Consider the following 14,349-nt stretch of genomic DNA (forward strand, 5'->3'; position numbering starts at 1 on the left):
CAGCAGGATCCCTTTTTTTGTTGTTTTCAGTTGCATCTAGCCACAACTTTGACCTTTTACTTAAAAGGCAGGACTCTCCAGTCATGAACCCCATCTTCCCCCTTCCATGTATTCTTTTTACATCCACACTTTAAATCATCTCAAACAATAAAACTATAGAAACATAGATGAAGTAGAACCTGATTTTTTTGTAATCAGGTGCTTTGCAACCTGTTCAGTTTTCACAGGGTTGCCAAATTAAGAATGAGTTGCTTACTGCAGTTTTTATTGCAAAGGGCACCACTTCTCTGATCAAGTACAGCGTTATCACAAGTGCTTCTGGGAGAAGCAGGACCCTTTGAAATAAAAGATGAATCAATCAGCTAGAGCACCTGCACAATTTCATCTTCTTAGATGGAGTGTCTTGCAATGAACAGTATACAATGTTCCATCTGCATTCACTGCTTATTATTTTGGGGGTCCACTTCAAGTAATGCTGGTGTTAATGCTGTTTACAGTAAAGAATGGCAGAGTTTATATGAATCTGGGTACCATAGTTGGAGCTCTCCTGGTCAATTGCCTTGGCAATTTTTTCAGACCATGATAAAAACCAGTCAAAGTCTATTGACCAGGGCACACTTGAAAAGAACACAGGAACTTTGCAGCAGTGAACAGATGTCCATGAGTTGGTCATTCCAATCATCTTACTTCTGAATTCAAGATGGAGAAAGACCTTGCATGATATCTGAGATGATTAGTTTGATGTATATTATATTTAGTCCTTGGAATATTAATTCCATGTTTGCATAAAATTTAAGTAATTTAATTATTGACATTTAGAGAAGTTGTTTTCTTGTATGAGAACTCTCCATATTTCTTTGTTGTCTTAATCATAATGCTTAGAGCAGTTCTGTGCTTGCACATTAAAATATGAAATATAAATAAATATAAAGTGCATTTGTGTGTTATACCTCAATTATTTGAATCCCTTGTGGGCTTTAACTATTTCTTAATATCAGAAAATATGGCAATGCGCAGCTACTAAGCAATATGTTTGTCTTTATTGCCACTGGCTTTTCAGGTTATAGCATTTTCTGGTCCTTGGGAATCAGCCACCTTAAATACAAAACTAACAGTAGGTTAGTTGAAAGCAACTACATTAAAAGAATCAATGTAATGATGTGTTGTCATTACGGAGCTTGTAGCATAATGAACATTTAGACTACAGGATTTTAGTGAAACTAACTGAATGCCATAAAAATAACAACAATGATGATACAATACTACAATAAAAGCTCCATTAACCGGCACCTTACAAGCCGTCATGCTCTATTAACCAGCATGCTGGCTTGTAAGGTAAAGTGAAACCAGAAATGCCCACTGTGGCACTTCTAGTTTCTTAGAGCCCCTATGGCCTGGGGCAAAGCAGCCTGCGCTACCGAGCCCCTACAGCCTGGGGGCATAACAGGCTGTGCGGGGCCCACCTCCCTGTTCCATGGGGCCCACAGGGCCCATGGGAGGGGCGGCAATGTTGCGGGAGGGGAGGCAATGCCCTGAACGTGGTGGGAGAAGCAGCGGCCCAAACAGGCAAGGATACCTGTTGTGGCCACTCAATTAACCAGCATATTTTGTTATCCGGCATCCCCCATTCCCTGGGGATGCCGGATAACAGAGCTTTTACTGTAATTATACTATATGTTTGCATATTTAACACATCATATTCTTCCTTTCTAAATTTCTCTAAGGGTTTGTTTACACTGATATTTAGGGTCTATCTTGGAATTGCCCTTATTGTACTTCCTGTTCCCTGAGTGGAGCCCTTCTCTAGATTAGTCTGTGGTCTACTTGTCTCTACTTCTGTTCTTGCTTCTACTTACAGGTGGTAGAGAGAGCATATACCACGCCAGAAGGGCTGGTAGGCAGGAACAAGGAATTGTGTGATTATTGCTGGTAGACTTCCCATGCTTACTGCTTGCAGCCCCTGGAAAAGTTACAAACAAACTGTAGGTTGAGACATACTTGGAGGCAACTTAGGGATGGGGTCAACCTGAAAACTCTACAGACCTTCCAGAATTGGTCTAGATGGCTGCTGGGTGTTAAACTAAGTGGTTCTCAGTGGGTGTGTCTACATGAGATGTTTTACAGTGGAGTTGACTAATTGACTAAGTGTCACCATCTACATGTGCCAATGCTTACTGCAGTCAATTAGTCAACTGCTGGTAGTAACTGTGCAGTAGCCCACATGTAGACAGGTGACCAGAAGCAAATGCTCCTGGTCAGCCCAGACACCAGGGAACAGGAGAACTATCCCCTCCCCTGGAAGCTACCTGCTGCCTGGTAATGTCCCCATGCCCTGGCAGCAGGTATCTCCTGGCCCTGGCTCTGCTATTGGAGCCAGGAACTGTTCAGCACACAGACCGGGTCCCTCTGCCCCCACCCATCCTGATGCTACAGGGCTCCTGGCTCCCCAGAGACATGGGGAGCTGAGCAGCACTGGGACTGGGGAGCTACCAGTGAGGCAGCTAGCAGTGAGCCCCTGGCTGGGTGGTAAACCCCTGCCCAGCTAGGGGCTTTCTACTAGCTATCTTACTGGTAGACTGGGGCAGGGGGCTGGGACCTGCCCCTCCCCTGCAGCTGTTTCCTAGCCCCATGTCCTGATTGCCTGATCAGGGCATGAGGCCCCAGATGGAGACAGGTTCTTGCCAGTCATGGGGAAGCCCCACTGGGCAGAGATTGTTCCCATGTTCACGGGGTAGGAGACCTCTGCAGCAGAAGCTCTCCCACCCCTTGCACATCAGGACCACTCCTGATGTGTTTGGGGCCAGGAGACAGGCTCCCTACCAGCCCCTGGAGCTCCCCATGGCTCCTGCAGGGGTGCAGAGCAGGGTGGGAACAAATCTGTTCCCAAGAGGGAGCATGTGTAGATGTGCTCCCCAGTAGGTTTGCTGCACAGTATTTTTACTGCACAGTAAGCCTATTTCAAATTAATTTCACATGCAGACATGCCCAGTATATATCACTGATAAGCAGCAATTTGAGCTTCAGGTCAGCCCCAACTAACAGTGGCATAGCTTTAAGCTGCCTCAGAATCCGGCCAAAAAACATAGAGGTGCAGTGGAAAATGATCAAATTGAGGCAGAACTTAGATCAATGGTGTGGACAAACTAACAAATTACAACAAGTTAAAGAGGATGGAAGCTTACCACATAACAGCTGCTCAGTGGTTAGTGTCTTTCAAGGTGGAAAGGGAGATAGGAGAGAAAGGGAGAGCCAGAGGGATAACCCGCCCCTGTCACTCACCTCAGCCAAAGCAGAGAACACCACCAGAATGCCTGGTCTGGGACGACACTACTGGAGCAACTTCTATCTCTGGATTGGTGTGCGGCAGACCTGAGAAGATACTTCTAGCTCTGGAAAGTGGCCATGAGGAGAGTCCATGGCATCAGGAGGGAGAAAACACTAGAGAGACTCTCCGCTGAAGACTCACAAGCAACTGGGGACATTGCAGCTGACCCGGCTGTGCTGGTCAGTGATCAGAGGAATGCTGGAAAACAAAGGCAGCTATCACTGGACATTGCGACAGCCATCAGGGACTCTGGTGCAGGCACCTACAAGGAAGCTAGATCCAGGTCAGATATGGCTGGGGTAGGCAGGAAGTTCAAGGAGGGATCCTGCATTGGGAAGCCACCCTCAGTAGGGTTTTCCTTCTCATGAAGACAAATGGGTGCCATAAAGGAATTTTGCCTCAGAGTAGTGAAAGCCCTGGAGAGAGGCATGTTTGTACTGAAGATGAGACAGCTCATTTGAAGGTCTGTCCTCCTAATGACTTTACTAGAATTAGAGCAGGGCAAGAGAAAGTGCAGATTTTGTGAGGCTACCAAAACTGGTGGTACATAGGGCCAGTCTGGAAAGGCTTGTCTAGGGAGCAGTCACCCAAAGGGAGCACAAAGAGGGCATGTTACAGTGGCAGCTGACATTTTCAGTTGTATTGTTTTTGGGTTCTTATTTTCAAGGGTTTTTTCTTCATAGGGACTATTCAATGTTGCTCCACCCCAGAAGGACCACCACAGACTGAAAGGGGTTTAGGTCAGAGGGCTAGCTCCAATCCAGTGTATTGCCCAGGGATTGTTGAACTGTGGCCAGAAATCATGGCAACAGCTGGAAACCCTGAGTAATACAGATTCTGAAGGAGCAAAAAAATAGGTGAGGGGAAGGGAATTGGCCTGATGTCATCTCCATCTACTAATATTCTAACACCAGCTAATACACCAGATGTGGTAAGGGTAGGGTATAGGGGTGGTGGAGCGCCACAGATAAGCCAGGGCAGTGGACCTATAGGGTCACCTGGAGGGGAGCTGGCTCCCAATTCAAATAAGATCAAGTTGTGGAAGGTGAGAGACTAAATCTACCAGGGTACCCAAGTGACTTTTCCTAGGTCCTACCCTGTCGTCACCAAGAAGCAGGGCATTGGCAAAAAGGGTCCAAGGCCATACACTTACTGGTGTCAGCATCTGTGTAACTATGCTTACCTTGCAAAAACAAAATTATACAGGGCTCAGTTACTGAGGTTTCACTTTCACTTATTGCAGGATAGAAGTGGGCAAGGGCAGGTACTGAGGAGCAGATGACTTGTGGTAAGTCCACGTCCTCTTTTAGCTCACTGTAACTTGTCCACTTGTCCATATCCCTGCATTCACATAAGATCCTTAGCAGCTGTGTTGTCACAGACCTACTAACTAGGATGGTAACACAGAGCGGTGCTTGTTACCTACATAATCAAACGTGTAATTACTGGGTGGATGTACAAGGTAATTAATACGCCATAATAGGTATTACTGCGCATTAACACAAACGAGTGGTCTTTTTGTTACATTAATGTGCAGTAGACTAAATTTACTATGCGTTAGCACAGGTCTTGCCCACTGTGTTAATGCACAGTATAATTAGTCTACTGTGCTCAAAGCATCTCATGTAGACACGCTCACTGTGTCCTTAAGTAAGACTAATGATGATAATGAACTTGAGGTGTGATTTTCACTGGAATGCCTCCCTTCTGGTTCAGTTTATAGCTGGATATAATTGCCAGGTGTGGTACTACTCCTGTAGAAGGTGCCATTAAGTAGTCTTTTTCTGGTACATGCAAGTAACAGATTTGCAGGACCTCACTGTGGTATGACAGGATTTCTTTGCACTGCCAGAAATGCCAAGGAATTCTGTCTTCCCTTTCCCCATCTTTGATTATGACACAAGAATGCAGACAGGCGAAGCCAAGAGCCATGCAGCACCTTTTCTTTAGGATTGGTAAAAAGGAGCACCTACCAGCAGAAAACAAGGCATTTGGAGCATTTTAGAGACTGTTTATGTAGACTTATCACCTACCTTGTATTAAACAGCTCTGACAGACTAATGTATGAATGATGGGCATAACGCCATCCTAGCAGATGGACTTAAACACAGTAAGCCATGAAATTAGGTACATGTAGCCACTATAACAGCTGAGGGCAAGAATCCAAAGCAGGGATACAAAATGTCAGTCATGATCTAAAGCACCTGTTATTCAAAGATGTTTCACCGCAAAGGGCATGTCCAAATGAATGCACGCATGCCTCTTGCAGTATCTCATCCCCCTTTGAGATGCTGCAAGATACATGTGTGGGAACAAAAAAATGTTCCCTCTGCTGCAAATTTGCAGTGAGGGGGCAAAATTAGATCATGGGTCAATTTTTTTTTTTAAAGTGCCACTGAACAGTGGGGCAAGGCATGCTCCTGGACCATGCCCTGAGGCAACTGGAAGCTCAGATCCTCCACACAGATGCTCTGGTAACTAGCTAGAGTGTCTTTATGGCTGGCTTTTGCCCTGGTGCTGAAGAAGGGTGTCTGCCCATGCAGGGCAAGCAGCATGCTACATGCAGGGACCTGGACCTGGGGTCTGTGTGGGGCATGTAGGGGGTGAGGAAGACTGGAGTGGCAGGGACCATGGTGGGACCCCCACCTGGCCCCAGTCTCTGCTCACTCCCCCAGCTCCCTGATTGCTGCCCTGCCTGGCCCCATCTCCTGCTCACTCCCCAGCCCTCCCAATCACTCCCTCACCTGGTCCCAGCCCCCAATTGCTGCCCTGCCTGGTTCCAGCATCCCAGTAATCAACGACCCCCACCCCAATAAAACACACACGCACTCATTAGCTGAAGTAGTGGCTGTAGGCGCTCCTGGGGCCTCATGGCAGAGCCCCTCCCCCCGTGTGGTGTGGGGCAGTTGGGGCAGCAAAGAGAAGCCCCAGGCACCCAGAACTGGCACTGCAAGCTGTCTGGGAGCTTGTAGCAGCTTCAGCTGTCACTCAGACCCTGGCACTGCTCAGCCCCAGTGGTCCCGAGCTCCCAGACAGCACGCACCACCATGCAGGGCCCTGCCAAGCCATGCTGCACCTGTGTGATGCAGCAGCTGCAGCACGGGTTCAAGGTGGCTAGGGCCACTCCCTGTATCCCCCTGCTTTCCTGTGCCATGCTGGGGGGGCTCTGCCATGAGACCCCAGTGGCCCCAATGGCTACTGTTACAGCCGATGAGTGCAAGGTTGTTTTTTTTTAAGTTTAGGGTTTGTTTATTTTTTGAGTGCCAGGACACTGGGGCCAGGCAGGGCAGTGACCCAGGTGTGGGAACAATTGGAGCGGGGGGCTGGAGGAGTGAGCAGGTGCCAGGCAGGGGCATGTGGGGCCTGTGGGGGGGCATAGCCCCTGCAGGGGGGCATCTGGCCCCTGTTGGGGGACTTTGGCCCCTGTTGGGGGGGCTGTGGCCCTGTGGAGGAGTAATCCGTGAGCTGGGGGGGAGGGGCTGCCCCCTGCAGGGGGCAGGGGACCCACCCCTCCAGAGCAGCTCCCCCTATACACTCACACCCACAGTCCCCCACAATCTACCCACAAACCCCACACCCCCAAGCCAGCCCCACAAACCCCTCACCCACATACCTTGCCCTATGGGTCAGGAATGAGGGGACTGGAGTGGAGGGCAGGCTGTGGGTTGAGAGTGAGGGGCAAAGTCAGGGGCAGAGCACTGGCATATAAAAGTGCTGCTCAGCACTGCACATCCTGGTGAGCAAAGGGAGTAGGGGCAGCTCTGATTTTTCTATGACAAAAATGCCAAAAGTCAATGCCAAACTATAGATATTTAGAATTTACTCTATTATGATGATGGAGGCACTGGTAGGCTTCCAAATTGCTTTAAAATTGTAAATATATCAATAAAACATTGCCCAGCTGATTTGATCTCTTTCTTTCTCTCTCTCGGTCTTTTGTTTTACTTGTGGAAGAACAAGGATTTTTGGGGTATTTCAAAGAGTGACTTCGGGATTCTTTTATCAGGGATTTTGCAGTTTTTAAATAGAGAACGCCAGAATTCCTGCTAGAGAGGCAAGTGGCAGGACCCAGGCAGAGGAGCTGGCTCAGAGCTGGCACCCAGAACCCAGCTGGAGGTGGCTGACCTCCTGGCCACCTGGGGCCAGGAGGACATGCCTTGATAGTTCAAAGCAGACCACTACATGGGGACATCTTCCAGGCAATAGCTTCCCAGCTGGCCAGGCAGTGGTACGCATGGCAGTTGTGCCACACAAAGTGCAACTGTGCAGCCACAGCCCACTGGCAGCTGGCTTAGAGGTGCAGATGACTCTAATGGCCATGCTGACTCCATCTGGGTCTGGCAGGCATGCAGCCTTGGAGTCACATGCTGTCACAGGTGGCAGCTGGTCATAGCTAGGCAGCAGCCCCCATTGCCAGACTGCTGTATTGGGTAGAGGATGTAGGGAACTCTCAGGGCTGCTTCAGCAGTCCAGCTGGCACAAGGGGTAGTGTCCCCAGGTACCAATTGGCTGGGCCCCAGAAGCTCCTGAGAGCAAGTAGCCCTGAGATACTTGCCAGGGCAGCTTTTTATACTACTGGGGCAAGCACAGGTGCTGGCCCCAGGCTATAGCTCCCCCTGGTAGCAGATCCAGGAGGAGTCAGGTAAAGTTATTTTGCCTCAGGTGGCACAATTTACCCCACACCAAAGTGCAAGTCTGGGTACATGCACTGAGGCAAAAAGCCCTGGCTCCAATTTGCACCACTTCTATTTGAGCTGCTGCAAATGCACATGTCTGCATGTGTGGACACGCCCTAAGAGACAAAGTTGAAAAAGGTACTAAGCACCAGAAGTGCAACTTAAGTCAAATTTTTAAGTAGATGGGTCCTCCTTCTCCTCCTTGCTGCTTTTTGGTGACCTAGTTTTAGGGGTCAGATGATAGCATTATATAAAAGTAGATGAATTAATGGATTTTCAGAACCTAAACACAGTGGAAGAGAATTGCATGCTGGTGCCTAAATCCACTTAGATGCCAAATAGGTGGAACAGAATCTGGTCCTCATCATTCCCTCACCTGAGTCTCTTATAGTGACATTCAGGTCAAATGAGTTCATCACACAAAACAAATATGTAATTTTAAATTCAGCCAGATTGGATGGGTTCAATAAAGCAGACAATTTTCAACCTTCCTAAGCTTAGGCACTCAAAAACCTGAGACAATAAAATAAAATAAAATAAAATAAAAAGAGGCAATTTTAATATACTGTTGTTACTCTATACATTATCCATTAGCATGCAGTCTAGAATTATCAGAAGATATTTTTTCATGATGGAACACATTTATGCATCATGATTATCTAATTCACGTTTGGGATTTTTTTTTTAGTTTTATTTTTTTCAATATAGCCAATGATAAAACTATTAAATTATTTTAGCATGGTTAAAGGTAGTGTTTCAGAAACAGAAAGTGTATTTTGTAGGTCTCCATCTCTTAAACTACAAGAGATTTTGTTTTTGTTAAAACAGAATTTCAAAAGGGGGCAGTGTGCTTTAATTAAATAAAATACAATAGAGATTTTTTTTCCTATGGTCTCTGCAGTAAAACACACAGTGATAAAGCCATGTGTGTGTATCTTGTTTCCCCCTCCAGATTCCAGTGCTAGCAAAAGATTTTGCCCTTGATCATGCGGTTTTAGACATGAAAGGCTTCAAATCTATCCAAGCTCAAGATGAACACAGAATGCTAATTTGGGTTCACATGAGGAATTGGACAAGCAAGGTCTTTTATTTCAAATTGTTAAAAGTGCACTCTTTTTGAGGGCCTTTTTCTATTGCACGTCCCTCAAGTATATAAAACTGATCCACTGATCCCTTATGAAGTAATAAATATATATATAAACCCTATAAACCATATATCTAAGTTGATACTAGAGTTTTGCCCATTTTAAAGTGCCTTACACACTGACTAATTAATATGTGTGTGCATTTTGTATACTTCTGCATAATTTTATAATAGTCAAAAGATGCAATTTTATACAGCACATCACACTTATAGAAAAAAAAAACATAAAGGGAAGAATCTTAATTCACTTCATGTGCCTAAATAGCACATACACAGCCATGTAAATACAATTCAGGGCACTTATGTATAATTTGGGATTCTGTTTTGCCCTATGGTGCAGAAGAATCATACTGTGCTCACATCCCCACACCTTCTCAAAGGAAAAAATGGAAGAGGTTTTGTCCAATAGCCTCATGGTTATGACACTTGCCTAGCCATTCCTCATTGTATTTAATATTCATTAGTTAACATTGATAGATAACCTCCCTGGGGAGGTTTCTACCCCAACAAGGGTCCCTTGCCATTTAGCAGAGCAGATGTCTAACTAATCCATACACCTTCTGCTTTATTCCTTCCCTCTTGGCTCCCTGTACTTCCCTCTCTTGGCTACACAGGGGGTCAGCTTCAAAGGGAGTGCCAGAGAATGGCTAACTTCCTTTACTAACATGCCACACACACATATTCCCCAAAAAATGAGCCCTCAAATTAGGGTGCATGTCTTAAGCCTTGAACCAGATCTATGCAGAACAGAAATATGGAGATGCTGAGAGATGGATGCTATTTCTTTTACTTCTTTTCCCTCCAGAAGGAGGGAAGGCATGGGAGGAAGGAAGAGTCCAGCAGAGGTCTGGGGTGCAGTTGCCCCCCACTTTGATTCCTGCTCCACCCAAAGTAGAAAAACAAAGGTCCTACAGCAGCAGTGGCATTTCTATTTAAGGAGGGAGTCAACTGACTTAATGTTTCAGTATCATTTACCTGATTTCTGCTAACAGCTCTTCACACCTCAAGTCTTAACAACCCGATCTTCTTTTTAGTAGTCCGATGTTCTGCTAATCGAGCTATCCTTTCTTTGGCCATTTTGTTGTCTGTTAGCTATTACTGGTCCCTTTCTTTCTATTTAAATAATCTTAGATCTGCCCATGGTGTGCAACCTTCAGCAGCAGCTACAGTTTCAGCTTTGGGCAGAGAAGCCAAGAACTGCTAACAATTCAACTGTGAGAGCATTGAAGCTGTAGCTTTTGCCTGTGCAGGAAAGGGTGGGTGAGTGAGCTGAAGATGACGCTCTGTTCCAGCTTTCCTCAGTCATAACTCAGGAAAGAAAAAAAACTTCCTCATTCTAGCTTCCCAAAAACCAAGGTGCATGTCTTATTTGAGAGTATGTGGTATATGAGAAAGTATGGACTCTTGAGCATACTGAGCTGTGTATCTGCCCAACCAGAATGTGGCCCTACTTAGCATGTTCAGGTGCCATATGGATGCTTTCACACTCAGAAATGAATTGCAAATTGTGAATAAGGGTGAAAATCTTTACAAAGATGCATATCTGCCATTTAGGTGTGCAAAGTGAAACTGGATTTAGCTGCAAAGGTTTGCAATCCAAGTAAAGAATGACACAAAAAAGAGAGGGTCCCATAACATGACAGCATTTCAAACAGAAGAGGCCACTTGCAGACATGGAAAAGAAAGAAAAACAGCACTTTACTTTCAGCTTGGCACACCCCTGCATCAAGGTCAGTGCATGCCTAGAAGAAGGGTGATTGTGCCCAAAAGCTTGCAAAAAACTTTTTTCCAACTATTCAGTTGATCTAATAAAAGATATCATGTCTATGCAAAGAACCTGGCCGGCCTAGAAGAGAAATTGCATCAGTGTGACCTGGCTTGCCCAGTATCTCTATAGCTCAAGTGCTTCAGCAGGGCTTTTTGGTGCTTTTATGTAATAACTGACTGAATCAGCTATTAGATAAAAACACCAAAAAAGCCCACTGAAGTATGTGAGCTATATAGGTGCTAGGGAGCTGGGTCAAACTAATGTGATTTCTCTTTCAGTAAAGCACTGGGTCGTTGTTTGTTCCCCCACACCTTTCAGGAGCCACAGGTTTTGGAGTAATTGGTGAAATGATCAAAGTAGCCATGAAATGACTCATTTCTACAAATCTGTCCTAAACCCCATAGTGATGTATCAAATCTATAATAATTGTGTGAATTTTCTTGACATGAGTTTGGGGTGGCCAAATTACTCACAAGCAGCAAATGTCATCCCAAAAAGATGCCAGTAAAATCTCTCTTTCTACATACAAAAATGTCACAACTTTTTGTGTGACATTTGTCACAACTTTTTGTGAGACAGTGTCTTGGGATGCTCCAGTGCTAAAATCAATTAATTTGTATCCCATTCAAATATCCCTGCTGTGATCTTATTTTTATTATGCAACAGGACACTAAAATAATCAATGGGCTTGCAGTCGCTATCAGGAGTGCCTGCCCCAGTATAATGAAGTGAGAATGAGAATAAGAAGCTAGGCCACAGGAACATAGTAGGAGAGGGGAAGCTTAGGTGCTGCATCAACATGGAGGCAGCAGGAGACCTAGAGCTAGAGGAACCATCAGAGAATGCCTTCCCAAAGGAGAGATGAGCCAGAATGCTTTCTGACCTCAGGTTTTAACAAAAGCTTTCCCAGCTCAAGCAAAAATTGCTTCTGACCCTTAGGCTGGCCTCCCACAAACCCCCATTCTTGGGAAAGATTCACCACTCCAATTGCCACACTTGAAGTAGGGTCCATGCCCCAAACTCACTATCTTATGTTGTTAGCTATAGGACCTACTTCCAGCCTCCACCTTCTGGGCTCTGCCTGATGCTCACTTCCAGTTTTACCACCCTGCACTGGATCAGCTCTTGAACTTCATGAGCCCCAGGGGCTATAACAGGCTCCAATCAGAGCCAAGTTCTGCCTGGGAGGCAGCCTGTGGTAGAGTGTATTCATCTGCTACAATGACTCCTCCTGCAAAGGGTCGTACCAGTGCCCTGGCCTTCCTGGCTCCCTGTGCAGTGAAAAGAGCACTGAACAACAGCAGCAACAGCTGGGGCCTCAGATAGGTCACAGAGCAAAGTGGAGAAGAGAGAAGGTAGCCAGAAAGAAGATAGAAAATACAGGACAGACAGCAAGACAGCAAGAAAGAATGGGAGAGGGTGGAAGACAATGAGGGGAGATGGCGAGAGAGAGAGAGACAGCAGGAATGAGAGATGGAGTACGGAGAGAGAACAGAGGGGAGAAATAATGAGAGAATGGGTAGAAGCAAAAGAAAGTGTGTGGGGAGCAAAAGAGAGAGAAAGAGAGAAAGAAGCTGGTGGTCTGCACTGGCTTATGGCACTAGCTGATAATAATAATTGGAAAAAAATTGTGATGGGACCTGCTGTTGACTACTGGGACCACTGGGATGTTGCCCACTCAATCCAAATCCTCAGTTACCTGAGTCAGGAGGGTTAGAAACCAGGCACTGTTCCTCAAAGCTAAACAATCGTGCATAGATCCATAATGACTGAAGGTCATCCCTCTGTAATCTACCTTGCAAACTTCTTCCTGCTAGTTTGCAGGACCACAGCCATACATTATTAGATTCTAGGCTGCCCTATTGCCTTTGGTTTATTTATGAAATTATATTTATACTCTCATGTATTATGGCAGCTAAGTAGTAATTGTGGGGGAAAACCTACAAATGTGTGTATGTGACAACACAAAAACGTGAGGAAAAACACAGATAACATTAAAGTTAAATAAATAAATGGTCAAACCCCGCCCCCAATAGTTTCAATATTAAGATTCAACTCTCCTTTTTTAATTTACTTCCTCTAAGATTAAAATGTGATTTTTGCTGGTTCAAACCATTACAAGACCATTATTTTTTTCTGGTGGCTTGAATTGGAACTGAACCCAAACACACCAAATGGAGCAGAACCTGAACAGAACCAAGATAAATACCAGCTTCACTCTCTGAGTGCAACACATGAGTGATTTCTTTCAGAGACTCTGGGTGCATCTACACGTGTGCTTTACTGCAGAGTTGAGTAGTTAGCTCCACAGTAAAGCACCACAGTCTACATGTGCAGTGGTATTAAGGCAAAGTAAACTCATTAACTCTGCCATAGGATAGTACTGTTGGGGACAGTACTATCTTATGGTGCAGTTACTTACTTCACTGAAATGCATGTGTAAATGATGACCAGGGCTGACTGAGGCACAAGGATGCTACAGTATGGGGCTGATGGCTACCTAGCCCTGCACTGTAGCAACCTCATGCCCCAGCCAGCCCCTCTACTACCTGATGCCACCACCCAGACCTTAGGGCTGACTCCCCTCAGACCCTCACCAGCCTAGGGCTGCTCTGTCCCAGCTCACATTGTTGTGGTCCTGTGCACGCTGCACCTGGGGGCAGCTGACTTGGGTGTAAACTGTGCTGGAGTTTATCATGTTGCCCTAATGACATGTAGATGTACCTTCTGTGTATAAAACCTATTCATTTCTGGCTGTAGAAGCTTGATGGCCTAACTCTGGTACATAACAAATGTGACTTTCACCTTGAGGCTTTTGAAGAGATCAGCAGTGAAATCAGTGACAATCTGATGACAGGATGTTACTCTCCAGAAAACAGAGTGGATAGTATTAGTGATAAGTCATTAGAGGGAATATTTGTGATTCCCAGGGGATATAAGCTGCTGCAGTTCCGCTGAAGTAAGTGGTGATTTATACCAGCTGAGGATCTGGCCCAACAACAAATCTTAGTGAGTAGCATAGAACAACTTGCTATGTTCAAACATAAGCACCACAGCCCGGGATTAGGTTGTAGTCATCCAACCTATATTTAACAAGCATGACACCACATTCACTGATGTAGAACTTCATTGAGTTCTATACATGGAGTAGGTAGGAGGACACCAGTATCTCAGGGATGTGGAGCAGATGTTTTGGTGTAATCAATCTTGAGCTCTGATGAGTCTAAAATTCTTTTACTGACATCTGGATGTGTTATGGCTGTCTTATGTGGAGACTGGAACACATTATTGTTTCTGTATCATAGCATGTCTCTGTGCCTTCAGAATTTACCTTAAGCTTCATTTGCCTTGGTGGGCCCAGTGTCAAAAGCTGCCCTACATAAACACGTGGCTTGAAGGTTCCAGAACCATTCTGTACTCATATCCCAATATCCAG

This window comes from Alligator sinensis, unplaced genomic scaffold (assembly GCF_000455745.1).
Source record: "Alligator sinensis unplaced genomic scaffold, ASM45574v1 scaffold126_1, whole genome shotgun sequence".
Classification (NCBI taxonomy): Eukaryota; Metazoa; Chordata; order Crocodylia; family Alligatoridae; genus Alligator; species Alligator sinensis.